We start from the raw sequence: 19,040 nt of genomic DNA, 5'->3' as shown, positions 1-19,040 counted from the left end.
CAAGCTGCCATTATCTTTCAAGAAAGTGGGCCTGTGATGTCACATCAACCACACATCACAAAGGGGCATGCCTGCATTACTTAATTATTTTTTGACTTCATCTTGTGAGCATGTGCCAGTCGTTGATCTGATTTGAATCTATGATGCTCAGAATCTATGCCTTCTAAACCTCTGTGAGATTAGTCGTGACATCATCCGGACACGTGTCACCAAGATGCTTGCCCCATTGTCAAAAAGACTGTTAGAAAATAAAATGCAGGAAAGCAGGTGCCAATCAAACTGCCAGCTCAACCTGCTATCCTGTCCTCCCTATTTGTAGCTCATAAGAGAAAGCGAACTGACATGTCATGCATCGCAAAGGGGCTTTCCCGCAATGTGTAGAGGTCATGCATTTTAAAAATGCGGGAAAGCACCCACCATAGATCTGGCTTAATCTAACGACATGAAAAGTTGCAGGGTAACAGAACAAAACATAAGGTTTTGTCATTTTATTTTTTTTATTTTTTGATATTTCTAGGTCATTTAGATAATATAAAATGGGAAGTTGACCATTGGGTGGGGCAAGCATTTGAAGTTCAAATTTTGGTGGGAGGAAAAATGGATAATAGAAACCATATGATATGAGGTACCTAAGTCAAAAAATCCATTCCCCTAAAGAACTTAAACCAGCCATAAGTGCTTGCCCTTTTCCCTTTGAAGTGGGTGGAGTTGAATCCTTGGAAGCATTTGGCACATTGATTTTGTTCTTCCTAAGTAAGTTTTCCAACTCATCTATTCTCTTAGTCTTGCAATGATGCTCATCATGATTTGGTTTCTTGCAATATGTACAAAATAGTTTATCCTTCTTATATTTTTTTCCCTTCTTATTGGAAGAAGAATTGCCTTGTTGTGAAGAGGAAGATTATTGTGTCTCTGATTGTGATTTTTGCTTCCACTGGTTTTTCTTGTTTTTGGTAGAACTTTTTCCACCTTGATTTGTTTGGTTCTCATTACTAGTCACCAATGCTATAGACTTGGATGACTTGAGAATTCCCATATCTATCAACTTGGATTGTTCCAACATCAACATTTTTGCAAATGCATCAAATGCAGGCTTAGTGAAGGCACTTCCCATAGTCAACCTATGAGTGTTTTAACTCAAAAAAAAGATGCATACTCTAAAGGTAGCCTCTTCAAGATGTGATGAATCAATCTATCATCCTTCATGGGATTACCGCAATCCTTAAGTATTGCTCTTAATTCATTGGCTTTGTTGACAAAGTCTTGAATTGTGTCAAAATTCTTAGGATCCAATAGAAGTAGATCATCCTCAATTTGGAATCACTTTTCCTCATCCACCTTATTATACAAACCTTCAATTTTCTCCCAAGCACCCTTGGCTTCTGTAAAGCTAGAAATGTGGAAGAAGAGATCTCTATGAACACAACTCCTAATAATTCTTAAATCTTGGTTGTCTTTAACTTTCCAATCAACTTGTATGGCAGCATCAGTGGGTTTTACAATTGTACCATCAACATATAAATTTAAACCTTTTTTCCATTAGTCTACTCCATACAATATATTTTCATCTAGTATAATTATGTGAAGTTAAAAGTGGAGGTTTAGGTAAACCCATGATTCAAAGAATTAAAAGAACAAAAGAGAGAAAGAGAGACACAAGAACACAATACACACCCCCTATTCACTCAATCAAAGAACCCCCCCAAAAGTGATGCTTTTGGAACTTTATATGTAATGCATTTACAATAGGCCACTTGTCAAAATGGACAAAAGTGGGCTTCTAATTTTGTTATTTACAACCTCCTTTTGGAGTTCAAATCTAGTGCTTAGCAATATAGTTCAGATATTCAACAATTTTGAAGTTTAATCAAAGTAATTCAATGCAAAAAAGGACCTATTTCTAAAAGTGGTATTTTTGTCCACACATGGCTATAATTTTATTGTAGATCTAGAAAGTAGATGAAAATTTATTTACTTTCAAAAAAAATGGAACCTGAATATGTGTCCAGATGAGCTTGAACTAAGCCTTTGAAGTTGCAAAAATAAAGATTTTTAATTTGCACAAAAAATCACAAATAGAGATCTCAAACATCCTACACCAATGTATAGATCACGAAATTCTACCCCAAAACAATAACAAATTATTTAGAAAAAGGATTCTGTATGAGGGAGATATCACTATTTGAAAATCACCTTTGTAATTATTTATCCTAAATCATTGCTGTCACATCTCCAAAAATTACTTTACCCTAGATTTCACCTGAGATGTCTAATTTTGATGAAACAAAAGTTGATATGGTGGTTTTTTGACCTTCTAAATATGATGCTAATATCTTATTTGCACCATCAAGCTCCAATCTTATCCTACAAAAAACCTCTCCTACTAGCCTAAAAGGCCAATTTTTTCATAGAATTTCAAAAATAAAATGAAAATCCAAAAAGGAAAAAGGAAAAGACATAAAAATATTCAGATTTAAAAAATTAATAGCATAGATCTAAAGAAATCATACCAATTTCACAAATTGGGCCTTCGTGTTCCAGTTTGCAAAAAAAAAAAAAAAATTGCCTTAGATTTGACTATAGCTTGGGGTAATCAAATTTATAGTCAAAATTCACTGAATCAATCCTCTAGATGCAATGGTGAGGTCCACTTTGGCTCTAGATGCTCCCAATAATTGTAGATACTCTAGATCTAAATTGTGGTCCTCTGAGAGGTGAAGCAAAAATGGTCTCCAATGGCTATGTGAAGAGAAGCTCCCTCAACTCTGATACCATGTAAGAACTTTCCTTTGGGAAAATCACCCAAGATCAAGGAACTCAAGAACAAGCATAGAATGGAGCAACAAAGTATGATTAGAATAACAATATGATATTTAATTGATGTACATACACACTAGAAGTGCCTAAATATAAAGGCCTCTAGAATTCTTCTAGAATGTCTAGGAGTTAGTAATATGATAAGCCTCACAACTAAGCACATGTTCACCAAGTGTAGATTATCTTCCATTAAGTACATGAGTTAGTGTTCTAATGAGAGGATGAGCCTACAAAGGTGTGTCATGTAAAATTATGTTGTAAACACCATGTGCTTAAGTAAGAGTGCAAACCATTGTGTTATCTATATGACAACTTAGTTAATTATGCAAACTCCAATATTGTAAAAACCATGTGCTAAATTAGAGCTGCTTACTTATGTGTTGTCAACATGACAACTCATAAGAGTGCATAAACTCCTAGGTGTCAAACTAATAAATAATAAAATAATGCATTAACCTAAGTAAACTTAAGTGTAATAAGTAAATATTTATTTACACCAATAGTTAGGTGTGACCCTATTAGAGGATTTAATCACCCTATTAAGAGTGGCCTTGTTAGAGGTCTTTAGACAATTCAATTAGAAATTCCACCTTTTTAGAAGATTAACATATAGCTATTAAGCCAACTTGGTTAAGAGATTTAGAGCAGTGCTACAATGGTTAGAGAGTAACAATGAGATGACCTGATTTCTAATGCAACTAAATTGTTGATTATAGATCTCAATTCTAGCTTGTATAATTGAATCTATCTTTGTGGTTCAACAAGGATATTCTACTTATCTTTCTAATTCACTTCCTCTAAGAATCATCAAATCTTCTATTCGCTTCCACTTCTTCTTCTTAAATCCTCAACTTGACCTTATATTTATATCTTGCACATTGTCAAGTCAACTTGAATACGACTTAGAATACTTAATATTCAACTTCTTAGTTAGATAGAACCAACCACTAAATCAATTTAACTTAATATGCCAAAATAAGAAAATCCTTCATTAGCTGACCATGCTCAGTAGACACTAACTTAGAAATGATTTTCCTGTGTTAACCAAGTGAACTTTGTTAACACTACATATTCACAAAATTCCTTTGGTAACCAAGTAAGTTGTGATATTTCTTTTAGGATTTCACTATGTGATTTTGAGTCAAACTCATTGACCCATGTTTCATGAGTACTTATTCAACATGAATCCATCTCTCATGAGAATAAATGGAACACTTATCACTCATTGGATCTAGGTGATGCTCACAGGGGTGAAGCACCAGGACTTCTCGGGAAGTCACCCATCCCAATACTACTTGAGCCTAAGCATGCTTAACTATAGAGTTTCCTCCATGGTTAAACCCAAAGCTAGAGGAAACTTTGTAGTTAAACGCACTCAGGATGGAATAGTACTAGGATGGGTGACCTCTTAGGAAGTCCTAGTGCTTCACCCCTGTGAGCATCACCTAGATCCAATGAGTGATAAGTGTTCCATTTATTCTCATGAGAGATATATTCATGTTGAATCACTACTCATAAAAGATGGGTCAATGAGTTTGACTCAAAATCACACAGTGAAATCCTAAAAGCAATATCACAATTTGGCTTTTTGTGGAAATTATCTCCTACTTATCAACCAAGTAAGTGTTAGCATATGCTATGGGGTAGTATTGCAAAACATTGATATGATGTATAACTATGTTTTTCATTGATGAAATCATAGCAATAAGTTAGTAAAAATTTGCAAAACAACAGATAATGATTTTTGTATTAAGGACAATACAGTGTGTATCTGCTTATGCATAGTCACCAACATATACTACAACATGTATGTGACATATGGGCAAGTGCATAGAACTTGAATCGATAGTGTACAAAAGATATTGATGATTTACAGAGAACTATAGAGCATCAGAGCATCGGGGAAATAATTTCTATTGAATGATCGATATAGCACATTGTATTTGGAATGAAGGGTTGCACTGTTAACTAGATGTAGTACACTAACCACTAATGATGTCAACAAGTGCGTACGTATAGAAGTCACATGTGTGAAAGTTTGTGTATAACTGTGAGCCAACAACATTAATTAAATTTATAATTCATTTAAATAACTTATAATAAAGTATGGAGCTGACTCAAGGAATTAATATTGAGTATGGTATAAAGGAAAGATGTTTTCTGAGTTTTAGACATCATCATTGGAAATCAAGAAATGGAGAAGACTTGTGAATTGCAAAGTAGAGGAGCAGAGTAATCTACTTATGTGTGACCTCAAGGGTTATTATTAATGGATTCAAAGTTCCAAATTTGATTGCATGATTTGAAGTTGAAGAAGTATGACGTACTAGACGAAAGTGAAAGATTATCTCACATCTATTATTCTAAAAGGAATAGTACCAAGATCAATTGGATAGTGGGTTTGTTGATATGATCTTGAAGTTGTTTGGACAGTGGTTTCAGCTACCTTCCAAAACTCCTAACAGGGCTGGAATCTCCTAATAGGGATTCAAAGTCTCCTAACAAGGACTCTTTGTACTAAGTGTTGTAATAGACTCCTAACAAGGTCCATCCTCTGACAAGGAATATTTATATAAGTACATTATTTTGTGGGCATCATTCCCACCAAGGTTTTCCTTATGATCAAGGGTTTCTCTAGTCAACATATCTAGTGTAATTATGTATGCAAATTTCTTTATGATTGTTGTTTACTTTGATTTAATTTATAAGAATTGTTCAAGATTAATATTTAACTAATTCACCCCCTGCCCCCCAGTTATATTGGTGGTCTACTATTTCTAACAATTGGTATCAAAGCATCAGGTCCTTGAAGGGAAGTTTAACAACTTTGGGAAATCCATGGCAAAACTATTCAAAAAGGAAAGTCCTAGATTTGATGGCACAAACTACAATAGCTAGAAGGATAAAATGAAGACTCATCTCTTGTGCATGGGTCTAGGATATTGGCTTGTAACCAAGACATCTAAAAATATTGTAGAAGAAGAAAATCTTGAAACCTATATCGAGGAATAGAGAGAAGTGTTTATGTGCAACATAAGGGCAAGAGAAGCAATACTATTAGTGTTACCTGAAAGTGAGTACATTCAGGTAAAACCACTCAAAACATATCATGACATTTGGAAAACTTTATAGGCTAAGTATGAGGGTGATACACATGTAAAAATGGGTAGATTACAAAATTTGTATTGCACTTTCCAAGATGCTAGAATGATGGAAGATGAATCTGTAAAAAGCTATTTTGGGAGAATATCTGAGATTGTTGCAAGAATCACATCTCATGATGAAAAAAATCTAATGATGAAGTGATATGGAAGCTTTTGAAAATTCTAACACCACCTTTCAAGATAGTAGCACAAATGATTCAACTGATGATACCTTGTACTACTAATTTCACCAAAGAGACATTACTTGGTAGATTGGAAGCTACAAATTTTAATCTAAAATAGTTTGGAGAATTGGCAAAAGTTGAGATAGCATTCAGTGCACTAAATATCAAACCTGGTTTAGCAATGAGTACAAAAGTGTAGGGAGACATTGCCAACAACGGCAAGTCCATTGAAGAAAAGATCCAAAAGGGAGTAGCTCTTCTTGTGGAAAGAGAAAAAGATGGTAAGACTATCTTCAAATGTTGGACATGTAATGAATATGGTCATTATGCATCTAAGTGTCCTAAAAGATAAAAAAAGTATAAGGGAAGGTTCAAATCTAGAAGACCTAGAAATTTTTTATATGCTAATGAAGAAGAAGAAGAAGAAGAGAAATTTGATCAAAATATGAGTGAAGATGAATTAGGGTTTGTAGCTATAAAGGAGGATAATCTTGACAAAGAAATTAGAGAAGAAAGTGTGCTAATCTCACAAGTTGAAAAGAAAGATTAGATCATTGATAGTGGTTATTCACATCACATGACTGGTGATATGAGCAAGTTTGTCAAATTTAGAAGCCATGATAGAGGAATTTTTAGAGTAGGGAACAATGCAACCTATCATATTATAGGAATTGGATCTATCACACTTGATGGTAAAACATACACTAATGATGTTTAATTTGTTGATGGACTGAAGTATAACCTATTGAGTGTTGGATAGCTTATGGAAAAAGATTACCAATTGTAGTTTGGTAATAACACATGCATTATCAAAAACAACGAAGGAAAACTACTTGATACTGGAACAAGAACTAGAGGTAATGTATTTCAATTAAACGCCACTGAAATAACATTTTTGATAGCTAAGATTGACAGTAGTTGGCTATGGCATAGAAGATTTTGTCACATTAACTTTGATAACATTGTGAAGGCTAGTAATACACTTGTTGTAATAGATTTACCTAAGATCACTAAGCCCACTAATACTATTTTTAAGGAATGTATTTTGGCTAAGAAAAAGAGAGTCTCATTTCCTAGCAAGAAGTTTTGTATTACACAAAAGTTGGAACTAATTCATACAGATCTGAGTGGTCCTACAAGAATAAGAGGACACTATGGAGAAAGGTACTTTATGATTTTTGTTGATGATTGCACTAGAATGATGTGGGTAGCTTTTCTTAAAGAAAAATTAGAAGCATTTGAGAAATTCAAGATATTTAAGAACATAGATGAGAATGAATTTGGAGTCAAAATCAAGAGGTAAAGATCAGATAGAGGAGAAGAATTCACCTCTAGAGAATTCAATATCTATTGTGAAGAGCATGGTATTAGGAGACAACTATCTTCACCTCATACACTTGAGCAGAATGGGATTGCTGAAAGAAAGAAAAAATCAATTATTGAAGTAGCAAGGCCTATGTTATTTGAGAATGATGTACCAAAGACCTTCGAGAGAGAAGCAATCGATATAGTATTATACACACTGAACAGAGTGTAGATTAGGAAAGGTATGGACAAAACACCTTATGAGCTATGGTTTGGCCACTCACCATTAGTCAAGTACTTCAGGATATTTGGAAGCAAATGTTACATCAAAAGAGATGATGATATCAGTAAGTTTGATCTAAGGAGTGATGAAGGTATGTGTTTTGGCTATTCATTAAAAAGTAAAGCTTACAGATGTTTCAACTACAGAACAAAAACTATAGTAGAGTGCGCAAATGTTAAAATTGATAAAAAAATTTGCACCAAGGAAAAGATAATGGATTATAACTCTGATGGAGATGATTACTTTGGAATGACTAACATAAGTAATGAATTATTTCTCAAGACTAACAATGACTTGTAGAATAATGTGCAAATTGAAGATATAAGAGAAGAATAGAGCACAGTGCCTAGAATAAGAGTTGAAGTAGCAACTCCTACCCCAAATAGGAACATAATAAGACATCATCATGTTAACTAGATAACAAGAAATAAAGAAAAGGGAGTATTTACAAGGAGCAAAATTAATGAAGAACTATGTCTAATATCTCAATTAGAACCAATAAGCATAGATGAAGCAATCAAGGATGATCATTGGATAAGTGAAATGGAGGAAGAATTCTAGCAGATAATTAAAAATGACACATGGGAATTGGTTCCTAGACCTAAGGATAGAAATGTGATTGGCACAAAATGGGTATTCAAAAATAAAATGAATGAACAAGGAGAAGTAATAAGGAATAAAGCAAGACTTGTATGCAAAGGCTACTCTCAGCAAGAAAGAATTGATTATGAGGAAACATATGCACTTGTAGCAAGGATGGAAGTAGTCAGAATGTTCTTGGCATATGTAGCAAACAAAAATTTTAAGGTTTGTTAGATGGATGTTAAGTCAACATTCTTGAATGGAGAACTTGAGGAAGTTTACATTGAACAACGAGAGGGTTTTCCTTTAATAGAAGAGAAGGCTATGGTTTGCAAACTAAAAAAAGCATTGTATGGATTAAAGAAAGTACCAAGAACCTAGTATTCAATGTTGGACAAATACTTAGCAAAGCTTGGATTTGCTAAAGGAATAGCAGATAGTAACTTGTACTTGAAGAAAATAGGAGATGATTTGCTAATAATCATTGTATTTGTTGATGACATAATTTTTGGTGGAAACGATGAAGCCAGTAACAAAATCTCAAAAGACATGAAGAATGAGTTTGAAATGAGCATGATAGAAGAAATGAAATTTTTCTTAGGATTGAAAATTATTCAAAACAAAGAGGGAATCTTTATCTCTCAGACCAAGTAATTAAAAAAATTTCTGAAAAGATTTGGTCTAGAAAATTGTAAACCTATTGGAACTCCTATGGTAATTAGTCACAAGTTATCAAGTAAGGATGAGACACCTACTATTGAACAAAAGAAGTATAGATCTATGATTGAAGGATTGCAGTATCTGACTGATAAGAGACCAGATATAGCTAATGCAGTTGGAATTGTGGCTAGATTTCAAGCTGATCCTAAAGAATATCACTATGCAACAATAAAAAGGATATTTAGATATCTGAAAGGAACATAAAATTATGGCATTTGGTATGATAGAAGCAATGACTTTACTCTTTGTACTTATATAGATGTTGATTGGGCTAGAGATAGGGATGACAAAAAAGCACTAGTGGAGGACCATTTTTTCCTTGGAGGAAGACTAGTTTCTTGGCTCAGCAAGAAGCAAAATTGTACCTCACAAATTACTACAAAGGCAGAGTATGTTGTAGCAACAAACACCTATGATCAAGTCATATGGATGAAGTAGATGATGAAGGATATTGGAATTACATTCACAGAACCTGTTATCATTTATTGTGATAACAAAAGTACTGTTAACATGTCTAAGAATCTTGTTTTGCATTCTAAGACTAAACACATTGTTATAAAATATCATGTGTTGAGAGAGAAAGTTGCTAAGAAATAAATTAGACTGGAGTACATTAATACTAAGGAATAGACTGCAGACATTTTCACAAAGGCCTTACCAAAGGATATGTTTGAATACCTTAGAGGTATGCTTGTAGTTATGCCCATAGCTAGCTTAGAATGCAAGATGCAAAAAGTGCATCAGTCCAGGGTATATAGAACCATTGTTAGACTAGACTATATGTTGATGCTTCCTTAATGGGGGAGTATCTATGATGAACGAGTTAGTCAAGGACTTTTAGCAATAGGTAATTGGTGTGCAACAGTGTCTTTAGACACTTGTGTTGTTTATGGAATTATATGCAAAAGTTGTAAAGCAATAGATTAGCTTGTGGTCATGTTGATAGATTGTTGTATGTTCAATTTTTGTATTATCTTTGACATTGATGTCAATGGGGGAGAGAGTGACATGAAAAAAATTACAAAAAGTTTTTACTATGGGGGAGAAGTGTTGCAATAAAAGATTTTCATGAAGCAAGATTTGAGTGATGAAGAAACTTATTGGTATTCTTGGAACTAGATTTTTTTCATCTATGTTTCCATCAATGCCAAAGGGAGAGATCGTTAGTACATGCTATGGGGGAGTATTGTAGAACATTGATATGATGTATAACTATGTTTGTCATTAATGACAACATAATAATAAGTTAGTAAAAATTAGTAGAACATTAGACTTTGATTTTTGTATTAAGGATAATGTAGTGTGTATTTGTTTATACATAGTCACTAGCATATACTATAGGATGTATGTGACATATGGGCAAGTGCGCATAACCTGAATCAATAGTGTATGAAAGATATTGATGATTTACAGAGAACTATAGGGAAATAGAGCATTGGGAAAATAGTTTCTATTGTATGATCGATATAACACATTGTATTTGGAATGAAGGGTTGTATAGTTAACCAAAGGTAGTACACTAACCACTGATTACATCAGCAAGTGTGTAGGTATGAAAGTCACACGTGTGAAGTTTTGTGTATAACTGTGAGCCGACAACATCAATTAAATGTGTATTTCATCTAAATAACTTATAATAAAGTATGGAGCCAACTCAAGGAATTAATATTGAGTGTGGTATAAAGGAAAGATTTTTTTTGAGTTTTAGATATCATCATTGAAAATCAAGAAGTGGAGAAGACTTACAAATTGTAAAGTAGAGGAGTAGAGTAATCTGCTAATGTGTGACCTCAAGGGTTACTGTTGATGGGTTTAGAGTTCTAGATCTGATTCCATGATCTAAAGGTGAAGAAGTCTGACATACTAGATAGAATTGAAAGATTATCTTACATCTATTATTGTGAAAGGAATAGTACCATGATCAATTGGACAGTGGGTTCATTGATCTGATCTTGAAGTAGTTTGGACAGTGGGTTCAGCTACCTTCTACAACTCCTAACAGGGTTGGAATCTCCTAATAGGTATTCAAAGTCTCCTAACAGGGACTATTTGTACTAATTTTTTAACAAATTCCTAATAGGGTCCATCCTCTAAGAAAGAATATTCATATTAATACATTATTCTGTGGGCATCATTCCCATGGAGGTTTTTCCTTTGATCAAGAGTTTCCCTAATCAACATATCTGGTGTATTGTGTATGTGCATTTCTTCATGATTGGTTGTTTACTAATTCACCCCCACCCCCCTCTCAGTTATATTGGTGGTCTACTATTTCTAATAGTAAGCTTGGTTAACACTATTTCCATCCAACATTTGCTTCATTAACTGAGTGAGCTTGGTTAATTTCCTTTGCAAACTGAGTGAACTTAGTAGACACTATCTTCTAAACTAGGCAAACTCTAGAATGCTTGGTAGACATAGGAAACTATCTTCATCACCTAAGTGAGCTCAGCATACACTAATTGGCAATGATATTACATTTTTTGTAACATCAAAGACAATACACAATTGAGCAATTGTTTCCAATAGGTTTGAAATTAGTGAAAAAATAATGATTTTTCCATGATAGGTTTCATCAATCTCCTTCATTTCTATACTTTAACAATATTCTTTAACAATCTCCCTCATTGGCATTGATGGCAATTCAATACCAAAAAGAAACTTAATACCTTATATTGAAATCTCTCCCTCTATTAGTATCTATCCTTCTTTTGTACAGGCTACAATATCTCTTCTACTTAAGATATTCAATACAAACTCTTCTTCTTTCTCTTTCACATTCTCCCTCTTTCTGATCCCTCTCTTTTCTAGTATTAACCCCCTCATATTTGTAGTACTTGCAGTAAACTCTTCTTCTTTCTCTTTCACATTCTCCCTCTTTTTGATTTCTCTCTTTTCTAGTACTAACTCCCTCATATTTGTACTACTTTTAGTAAACTCTCCCTCTTTGACAACAATGTCAAAGACTTTTCATCTTCTCATGTAGATATCAACAATTTAGGCTCTTCCTCTATCACCTTGCATGTGACTGTATATCTTCTATTTCAGCTCCTTTCTCACTTCAGGAAATTCCTAAAGTAAGATCCATTGCATCAAGTTTTAAAGTATGCCATTCAACTTAGTTGATGCAGGGCACTAATCTTGCTTCTTAAGTAGCTTTAAATAGGGGTATCACCCCTAGCTTACCTGTAAGATATTCATGTGCATCCTTAGGTAAAGCCTTTCTGAATATATTAGCTATTTGTTCCTTTATATTCACATATTTCATTCTCACATCTTTGCCTTGAACCAACTCTCTCTAGTAATGATACTTGATTGCAGTGTGATTTGTCTTTGTATGCATCATAGGGTTCTTACATATGTTTATAGCACTTGTATTGTCATAGTAGAGTAACACAAGTTTAGTGATTTCTTCCTTCATTCCTTTTTATAACTATTTGATCCACGCCACATTTATACAATTCACTGTAACAACCACATATTCAGCTTTAGTAGTAGATTACGAAATATAATTCTATTTCTTGCTAGTCCAAATAACTAATCTTCTTCCTAATAAAAATGCTCCACCACTTGTACTTTTCCTATCATCATTGTTTCTATCCTAATCAACATCTATATAGGCTCTCAATTCAAACTTGTCATTCTTCTTGTAGCATAGACCATAGTCTTTTGTACCTTTCAAGTATCTAATAGTCCTTATAATAGTCATTAAGTGTTTTTCCTTAAGATTTATAGAAAATCTTACAACAATATCAATAGCTAGTGCAATATCAAGTCTGCTATGAACTACATATTGCAATTTTCCAATCATAGACATGTATAATGTTTGATTTACCTCAACAGAATCATCAGTTTTGGATAGTTTATGTCCTATCACCATGGGAGTACCAAATCGTCTTGAATCTTCGATACCAAAAGTCTTCAAGATTTCCTTTACATACTTGAACTAAATAATGTAAATACCATATTTCATCTAATAAACTTGTAATCCAACAAAGAATTTTATTTCTTCAAACATAGACATTTCAAATTCTTTCATCATTTCATTTGCAAATGTCTTACACAATACATTTTGTCCTCCAAATATGATATCATCAACAAATATTTCAGCTAGTAAAATTCTTTTACCTACTTTTTTCTTCAAGTATAAATTTTTGTTGTCATTAGTATTCTCAAAACTAATTTTCACAAGATAGTTGTGCAATCTTTCATACCATGCTCTAGGAGCTTGCTTCAAACTATATAAATATTTGTGCAATCTAAACACCATGTACTTATTGTTAGGATAAAAAAATCCTTTAGGTTGTTCAATGTAAACCTCCTCTTATTGTATACCATTCAAAAATGTTGACTTGGCATCCATTTGATAAACTTTGAATCCTTTATAGGCAAAATAAGAAAGTAGAGTTCTGACTCCTTCCAATCTTGCAACTAGAGAAAATGTCTCTCCATAGTCAATTCCCTCTTCTTGTGCATAACCTTTGTAGAATAACCTTTCCATATTCCTTTTTAGTTCACCATTCTTATCCAATTTGTCTCTATACACCCACTTGGTTCCAAGAACATTCTTGTCCTCTAGTCTTGGTACTAGTGTCCATATTTTATTCTTCTCAATTTGATCAATTTCTTCTTTCATTGATTGACTCCAATATTCATTCTCTAATGCATCCTTCATTGATTTAGGTTCATGTATTCTTAAAAAACATGTTTCATTCCTTAATCTATTCCTTATCATTGGTCCAACCTATTTTTCTCCAATGATTTGTTCACCAGGATGATGTCTTCTAACGTATTTTGATAATCTTGGCTCTATTCTTCTTTCTGTAAGGAATCTTGTAAGAAAGATACAATTGTTTCCACATAACTCATAAAATATCTGAAATAAATATGCAACTAAAATCCATATTCAAGAGAATAGAAAACATCCCCACAAAAAATTGTGACACAAGATATACCCTAAGAAACCCTCATTGATGGAAAACACCCAGCCTCCAAAAGCATCCAACACCATGTATTATTTAGCAAAAACACCATTGCAATATGACTATGGAAGCCTTCAAATCCATAGCCACAAACCAAGTAATCCATGTGAACAAGCATGAATATACAAATCCCATGTCATGCTTTTGACCATCACAAATGCTCCCTTGGCTAACCTATCAAGTCTTGCCACGTTGGACTCTTTCCCTTTTTGCCTTTTCTCTTCTTACCTTGTTTGTACAACTACCCTTGTGGCTACTTATATAGTAACAAGTCCCACAAAACCACCAAGTGGTATTACATAAACGATGTGCTAAAACTATGTGCTACCTAACCCATTGACCCCACATTTAATATTAGAAATTTAATTCTTTTCCCCAATATTAAATAATTACATGAAATATTATCACAATGTTACAATACAAATCATCAAGTATATCCCATGGGAATCTTTACATGTTGCATGTCCATCTAGGTGCAATATTATATAATAAAATAAAATAAAACAATATAACAATATTATGCAATGTGTGCAACACATATTATCTCAACAATCTCCCACTTGTTGTATACATTGTATAGGGTCAATCTGTAGCTACATAAATGAACAAAGAAATAATCCCTCCTAGCACATCCATCATTATGAATCAAAGTACACGAAGTGCTCCATCTTGGTACCTACAATGAAATCAAAGTATCCAACATCTCAAACATGAATGATCTCACCTCCTATTACACCACTGCCACCGAACATACATAGAATACATTCAAAGAGAAAGCCACCCAACCTATCACATTAAAAGATCATAAAATATTTTACCAACTAAAATACCAAGAACAAAAACCTGATCCAAGGGTAATCACATGTATCCATAGTTATCAAAATATCCATAGCTAAAATAGCACCCACAACAAGTGCCAAACCCCTCCAACTATCAATACCTCCAAAGGTAGACCAAGCGAATCTCACATCATCAACATATCCAATCTGTAACTTGTAATCACAATCCTCAAGAGTGATACCTATCACATATATACCAAGAAGCTTCCATTGAAAAAGATAAGTTCAAATCTATAACCAATCCACTCACAACATCTCAAAGAAGTGAATCCATGTAATATCAAGAACATCCATAACCCATAAACTAATAACCTGTAAGAACAACTCTCATAAAAAAATCCAACAATCTCCCAAATTCTCCACAACCAATAGAGGAAAGAGATAAAGGAATAACTATGTCATCTCTCACATAACACACATGAGCACAAACCAGTGATCACAATCTCTAACCAATCTCAAATCCAATGTAAGTGAAACCCAACATCCAAGAAGATAACCAAGACCAAATAGAAACCATGCAAATCATAACTTGTATCATGTCCTTCTACATACACCTCTAGATGTTAATTGTGCAAGTATGATCTCCTCCATAAAACCCTAACAAGAAGCCATAACATCACCCAAACCATACCATATAACTAATCATGGATGTAAACCTCTCGAAAGAAGATCAAACTCATAAACCATTCCTAATCCAAGGAATATGCCTAATATAAAACCATCTCCCAAACTCAACCAGCATAACAACATATGAAAATGGAGATAACCAATGCTAAACCATCTCTCAAATGAACCCTCTAGAACTAACTCATGTATTGTAGCTCAAGATCCATATCAATGAAAGACAAGCATAAACATAATGCACCTGAGAGAAATAATAGGCTATACCTCTCAAGTAGAAATTTTCCAAGTAGACCAAGAGTGGAGAATGAGAACGCTCATCAAGATATCCAAGTCTCAATCAAGACTCGTCTAAGAACATTCTCCTCTCAAGTTCATATTAGGTGAATTCCGATTGGACTTCCTACTAAAACCATCAATTGTCCCAACAAATACTTCTCTAATCCAAGAGAAATCGGCATCACAACTGTCTCTAAGTATCCATGAGCACTTGTAACCAATCAATCCATGCCAACTCCAAATGCAACATAAAAATATCATGAAGTATCCATCTTATGATCAATGTACTCAGTACCAAGAAACTAAACCAAGATTAATGTCAAAGTTCCAACCATGGCCTCAGGAACATCAACATGACAACATGATGTAACCATCTCAACCAAAAAAATAACATGCTACATATAAGCATACTATAACATGTCAAAACTCTAAATTCATATCAAGAGTATACCATGAAATAAACTATGAAACCATCCTAACTCCAAGGATAACATGTCAAATGAAATTATAAACCACACCTTTACCAAGAACCTTTTGAGTCCTCAAGATGCAATGATCTCCATACACCATAAAGAAAATCATCTCCATATACCATGAAGAACCATCTTTACACACCATGAAGATAACCAAGAACCCCATGATTCCTCAAGATCTAACCATCTTCACACACCATGAAGATAACAAGTGCACCATGCAAATGTCAAAGACATTTCTATAGCAATAGGATCTAAGGATAATCTCCAACATCTACAAACACTCAATAAATATATCAATGCCAAAAAAAACTCCCACTCAACTATGGTACCAAGTCATCTATTGCATCATAAAATCTATCTCCTGCATGAAGATCCTCTAGGTCTACACACAACCAAAGTATTAGTACCAAGTGAAACCAAGATCTCCAAACCCAAGAAGATACAAACCAAACTAGGAAATAATCCTGCACTGTCACCTCATCACTACCACAAGCTCCCACTAAATTATGTATCCAAGATATCCATGACATCATGATGAAAAACCATCCTCTAACCATGAGAAACAACCAAGGCATCAAACCATCAAAGAGCTCAAAGTGCACATCATGAGCTCCTTAAAAGAAACCAAATAACCACGATCCTCAACCAATAAGATATACCACCATAACTAAATTTTGAATCCAAAACAATGAACATCAAGTATGTACCTATATATCCAATAATTTCATGCAAAAATCCATGGCACCATGATCACATCTCTGAATTGAGCATTTGACTCTTAATTTTTCCAACCTGTTAGTATAAAATAGTCATCCACAATCCTCCACCATGACTATACCTAGTAACAACATCTCATCCTTTCTACACAAAGAAAAGATTAGTTAATCATGTGACTAATTTCATAAACAACCTAAATCCAAGCCACCAATTTCAATATGCATCAATAATGAAAGATCAATGGGAAAAGACAACCCATAACCAAGCTATAAATGCAACCTATAAGTATTGACTACTTACAACATTGCACAACTTGTAGACCTAATAAGTCATCATACATATCCAAATCAAACACTAATAACCATATCATCATGAGATCAATCTAAAATATGAACTAAGTATACGATGACATCAAATCTTAAATCTCCAAAAAATACAATGTCATAAACTCACAATGCTACCATAGTCAATATATACCATAAATTGTTTATATTAATATATACCAAATAAATCATGTCAAACATGCAACTAATTTGAACCAATGTGTAGAGCTCTCCAATACCTTTTTGTTGACTACTCAAAGTCCAAAAACTAACTTTGTATGCCCAAGTTATGCCCTAATTTGTGCTTAAAATAAATAACTTCTAAATTTTGGGCTCTTAAAACTTCACAAAATCTAAAAATCATAGAACCAAACCTACACCATGTTGTAGTACTCTGAACTAGCTTTCCAATGCCTATAAGAAGTTTGAAATCTAATATCTTGAGAGAAAGGTATGGTCATTTTACTAAGATAGTCTTTTTACCATTTTTACAGCAATTTTTTTGTGATGCAAATTCTGATGGGATTGAATTTGATAGCCATCATGGGCTAAAACTTAAAAACTCTTTTATTTCCTCTAAACATGGCCAAACTAGGGCATATTATATATCAAAATTTATGGAAACATTGGCCCAGATCCAATGGTGAGATTTTTTTTTACCCAAGACGTTGTTACCACAAGCCACCCCCTAAAAAACCTCACTTAAATGAAACATCTAAAAATCCCTTTTGTCTAACAATTTCACATACCCAAAATCTACCAATATCCCATCATAACAACAATCCAAAAGCCTTAGATCTGCAATAAACAACTCATATATCTTGTCATTTCTTTTATCCTCTCATGCATTCCCATGGATTCAATCTAGGGTTACAACAATAAAACCATAGCTCTAATACCACTTGTAAGGAAACTTGCAAGAAAGAATATAACTATTTCCACGTAACTCATAAAATATCTAAAAACAATATGCAACTGTAATTCACATGCAAGAGAATAGACAACATACCCACAAAAAATTGTGACACAAGATAGACCTTGGGAAACCCTCATTGAGGGAAAAATCCAACCTCCAAAAGCATCCATCAGCATATATTATTTAGCAAAAATGCCATTGGAATACAACCATGGAAGCCTTCAAATCCATAGCCACAAACCAAGCAATCCATGTGAACAAGCATGAATCCACACATCCCATGCCATGCTTCCAACCTTCACAAATACTCCCTTGGCAAACCTGTCAAGCCTTGTCCCGCTTGACTCTTTCCCTTTTTGCCTTTTGTCTTTTCACCCTGTCCCTACAACTACCCTTGTGGCTACTTATATAGTAGCAAGTTCCACAAAACCACCAAGTGGTATAACATAAACCATGTACTATCTAACCCATTGACCCAACATTTAATATTAGAAATTTAATTTATTTCCACAATATTAAATAATTACATGAAATATTATCACAATGTTACAATACAACTCATCAAGTCTATCCCATGGGAATCTTTATATGTTGCACATCCATCTAGGTGCAACCTTACATAATAAAATAAAATAATACAATATAACAATATTATGTAATATGTGCAACAATCATTATCTCAACACTTTCAACAATAGGTTATTCATGAAATTCAATCTCAGGTTCACTATGTAATTCTCTATTAGGTAACTTGACATTCCTTTCATGTAGACTGATCTTGACATCAGAATGTACCTCAAGTTTAAATTTTAATTTGGCTCATGAATGCAACTCAACATCTATTGTATGTAA

Source organism: Cupressus sempervirens, chromosome 11, assembly GCF_028749045.1.
Source record: "Cupressus sempervirens isolate cs-2001-9-10 chromosome 11, ASM2874904v1, whole genome shotgun sequence".
Classification (NCBI taxonomy): Eukaryota; Viridiplantae; Streptophyta; class Pinopsida; order Cupressales; family Cupressaceae; genus Cupressus; species Cupressus sempervirens.
The sequence above is the reverse complement of the archived record's forward strand: the minus strand, read 5'-3'. Positions refer to the sequence as shown.